We start from the raw sequence: 4,930 nt of genomic DNA on the forward strand, positions 1-4,930 counted from the left end.
CCTTTCTTTTTGTTTCTCTGTATTAAAGTAGATCTGCTAAATTCCCCAGTCTTGGCTGAGTGGCCCCATGTAGTAGGTGCCCTGTGTGGTCCTAGCACAGTCTCCCTGGTCATGTGTTCCAAGTGCTCCAGGAGTGTCCCTTGTGTGGGTTGTGTGTGCCGTCCTGTTGTAGTTGAGCCCTAGTTGCTATTGGTACATCAGTCGGTGGGATTGACTCTCTGGCTGACTGACTGTTGGATTTGGCCACATCCACAGCTTACAGGCTTCTGTGTAGAGGACTTACCCCACTGAGTTGGATTCACCCCAGCAGGTTCTGGTGCCTGTTGAGACCATGCTTTGGGTGTGCCACTTGTGGGGTTAATTGGGCAGTGTTCTGCTGTGGTCTGAAACCAACCTCCAAGTATGTTGGTTTGGGGGCCTTTTGGAAGGGACTCCAGTGCAGGCCCAGGTCACTCACTGCCTGTGACCATCTGGGGACTACTTGGTAAGAGCTATAAATCGATCCATGGTTGTTTGCTGACTGTGCTAACCCTGGAGGTTCATGGGAGAGGCCAACCTGTGAACTGAGGATGTCTGCCACCAGTACCAGGCCTGATGTAGCTCTGAAAAATGCCATGGCACTCTGAGGCCTGCTGCCACTTGCCAGTTCCCTTAAGGTTCAGCCACTGATAAAGCATAGTGGGAAACAAGATGGCAGGGTCTCAGGGAGTCACTAGAGTGTGAAGAGTTGTAGTTACCAGGTTAATGTAGATTCTGGTTTGGTGCCAGTGCTGAGCTTAGAGCAACTCAGCAAAAGTTACAGAGCACACCAAGGCCAGTTACTGCCCACCTGAGATCTGTGGAATTTTGATAGATTTCTAGGAAAGTATGCAATGCAGGTGTGGCTGGCCACTCTTGGAGAAAGTGCCTCTTGCGTGAGAGAGCTGGGTAGGGTGAATTCCCATTGAGTCAGCAGAGTGGAGGGAGTGGAGCTCACCAGAACAATTACATTCAGATTTGGCCGTAAACGTAGGGGGCGGGCTCAACACATTAAAGATGGTGCCCACCTGCCGGACACACGAGAGGAAGGACCTCACACAGGGAAAATGCTGACTGTCCTCCAGCCTCTGCCTGAAGCCACACAACTCAGTCTGCCCCCCATATGTCTCCGATACCCCTTGAGTTACTGTCTCTCCGCTGGAACTCAAGGTGAGTTCCTGCGAGCAAGGGAGTCTTTGTGCTGGCTTTTTTAAGAGGACGTCTAGGTTTCCCGCTGCCTTCCATCCCACCTGGATGGTTGGAATCCCCACTTTTTTTCACAGCCAGATGTTGTGAAGTTCCTCTTCCCAGCACCAGTACTCTGTGCTGGGGAGGCAGGTGTGGGGGTGGTTCCCACGCTCATCTGGCGGGAATCTCCGTGGCTGAGATATCTCTCGCAGTTTTCAACCACCACATGGAGTTTCGGGGTTAGCCAGTTCCGCATCTCCACCCCTCCTACCAGTCTCCACGTGGCTTCTGTTTTGTATCCTTAGCTATAAAACTTCTGTTCAGCTAGACTTCAGATGATTCTCCAGGTTGATGGTTTTATAATTTAGTTGTAATTTTCATTTGGTCATGGAAGGAAGCAGGCAGTGTTTATCTACTTGGATCTTTGAGCTTCCTGGTTCAGTCTCTTTATATGTCCTAGGTATGAACTATCTTTAGCCAAAAGGCTACTGGGAACAACTTCAAGGTGTGCAATGTCCATAGTGGAGGCTCACAGTGAATAATAACACTGTGCTATCTTAAAGTTGTGAGCCAGCAATTCATCTCCTTCTGGGATTTCCAGAAAAGGCTATCTGGTTCATCTTTTATAATTGCACCTCATTTTCAAATAGGACTTGTCCCCAGAGATTCATTGGGTTGAAATCACTAAGCAGAAAACTATTGACTGGTACAGAGAGACAGGAAGTTATTGAGACAAAAGCAGAGTCTGTGAGGTGTTTGATATTCCTACCAGTGAAGCTTCTTTGTTACTCTGAAAAAGAAACAGTAGTAAGATAGTACACTTTATAATGGAGAGCGTAACCTTGGGAATCAACAAGAAATAGAAGTTCCATTTGTATTGTATGTCTTCTTTGGGAAAATGCCTATTGAAATCTTTTGTCTATTTTTTAATAAGGTTATTTGTGTTTTTGTTATTGAGTTGCAGAAGTTCTTTATATATTCTGAATGTTAACTCCTGTTGCAGGAGGTCATTGAGAGATGTGACTGATGGTTGACCCACAAGCTGGACCCACTGCTTAATGAACTTTTTCAGTACTATCTTAACTGTGTGCTTTTTCCATCTAACAACTCTTCTCATTTATGGACGTGGAGGTTTTGCTCATTCTTTATGTTTAATTTGAAATATTCACTTCTTGAGGAACTTTTCTCTCCTTCATTCCAAAAAATGCTATTTCTCTCTCCCCTAAATCTCCATGTGTACACTCTAGTGCTATCTCTCTATAGAGTCTAAAACATTTTTTCCTGACACTTGAGTTATTGTTCTGAATATGTGTCTTCCTCTATTGAATTACAAACTCCTTGAAGGCATCTCCTTTGAAATATTAAGACACAACAGGCTAGGCTGTTGTCAAATTAGAATCCCCTTCTCCCCCACCAGTGAGCTAATGTGGTTATAATATGACTTAACAAAACAGTCGTAATACACACGTGTCACATATATAGCACATATCCTATTTGAACCCACCCCCCATAGCCTTAATTGGTATTTTATGTAAGTGAATGAGGGAATAAACACATGAATGAAAGAATTAAATATTCAATGAAGAGTAAAATATTTCCAGCTGGGTGAATTATAAAATGGTAAAATAAGAATGTTGATATTTCATGGTGATGTATTTAAAATTTTATATATGTATAAACAGGAAATTTAAGATTAAGGTTCATAAACTAATACTGATAATTTATTACCTGCACATGATATAATTGGTTTGTTTAAGGAAGTCACATTATAATCACATTAAGCCACTTCAGGGTGTTTAATGTAACAATACCATACCCTGCTGTGTCTTATTACTTAAATGGAGTTGCAACTTAGTTTTCCTGCTGACTACTCAATAGTATTTTCTAGACAAAGACATGTAAGGATGTACAGTAAGTTACATCTAATTATTTTTGTTTAAGGAAAACATTGATCAATACCATATGATCTGAGGCCAGCAACCTCTTTTTCTCTAATTGCACTGCATGTGAACAAGAGCAAAGATAGCTGGCATTTTCAAATATTGGCTCAGCTCAATTTGGCACACAGTGGACAGCTCTGATTTGCTGTACTATGCTTGCTATTATGTGAGATTTTGAGTATACAATAGTTGGGCAGCATATTTGCCTCACACTTTGCATATTAGATAAGATACATTTATTATTGCATTTACTTCTTAGGAGAAAGAATATCATTAATAATAACAACTAGTTAAGTTGGTAGGGCAGGTAGGATCAATCACAATTTATAGTTTTAGACACTGAATTGCAGACAGCCAGGACACCAACAGTAGTGTCTCAACAATTACTTCTGTGAATTTTGCACTGTAGAATATTATGCCACAGAATTACAACATTATGCCTGACCTCCTCCTTATCTCACTATCTAAATCAAGATCTACTTGTAAGTAAAGTGCCCAACACCCTACCCTAACCTCATAATTTCTTGACCATAACTTAATATCCTGCATTTAATCTTGTTATCACTTTGAATACAGAATCCTTGAAGTTCAAAAGTTCAATACTATATTTGTATACAATATTTTGCCTTACAGGTCTCTGATACCATTAGTTCTACTCATGCTGATCAACCCTTAACACTCTTTACTCTACCTTTGGGCCCTCTCTTAGCTTCTTTTATTGTCATACAGTAACTCACTGTAATCTCTCTCTTGCTACAAACAGGAATCCATTTTTCCTCTTGCAATGTTGTGCTCCACCCAGCAATACCCTTCTACATAGCAGACACTCTACCAGATCTGCCCAGTATATAGAGGGAACGATGTGGTTCAATTCCACTTCAAACTGTGGATGAAAAAAAGGGGTTCCATGGAAAGTAACCTCACAGGTTGAACTGATCATAAATTCTTAACTGGGCAGGTCATGATTGCCAGTCATGGCCTAGGCCTATAACTTATTTAGTAAAAGGTTTATCTTTGCCTTAAGCAAGCCCTGTTCATTGTTTCTGTGCATCTAGGTTTATACACCTTTGATATAAGCCATAACCACTCCCAAGAGAGAACATAATCTTGCTAATATCCTGTAATTCAATTCCCACCTTGCTTTCTCCCACCACCCTGTGATCTCCTTTATGTTCCTTCCTTAATTTCAAATGCATAAAAGAAGATGCAAAACTGTTATTCTTTGAAACATCTGAGATCTTGCTCCCCATTATATGTCATCAGTTTAGCACAAATAAACTCTTAAAAAATTCTCTACGTTTGAACGTTTCTTACTTTAACAAAACTCATGTTCTGTGTCCTCATTTGTCCCTCATTGTTGTCCTATGCACTTCCTCATAAACCTGAGACAGCATAGGGACTTGGGCAAGGGGCTGAAGGGATGCCGGCTGGTCAGTAGGAACGCTGGATGAGCTGACCACAAATATGCCACCACCTCATCACTCTACACAGAAGCACACAAGTAACTCATTATTATCTCCCTTCTAACCGTTTACTTCTATACAGACGTCCAAACCACTGTTAGGGCATGTGCAAATGTTCATGGTTTGACTGCTACATTACCTTCCTGGGTCATATGAGCAGTCTGCCATCTTTTCTCCAGAGCACAGGTGCAAACATAGTCACCAGGCAACGTATCTGGTAAATAAATCAGCCTTTTAAAACTAGCCTGCCACTTTCAAAGAGACCACCTTGTGGAGCAAGCATGCTTTGTCCCCAGCTCATAAAAGCAGCCAAACAGAGCC

The sequence above is a fragment of the Hipposideros armiger genome, unplaced genomic scaffold (genome assembly GCF_001890085.2).
Source record: "Hipposideros armiger isolate ML-2016 unplaced genomic scaffold, ASM189008v1 scaffold_697, whole genome shotgun sequence".
Lineage (NCBI taxonomy): Eukaryota > Metazoa > Chordata > Mammalia > Chiroptera > Hipposideridae > Hipposideros > Hipposideros armiger.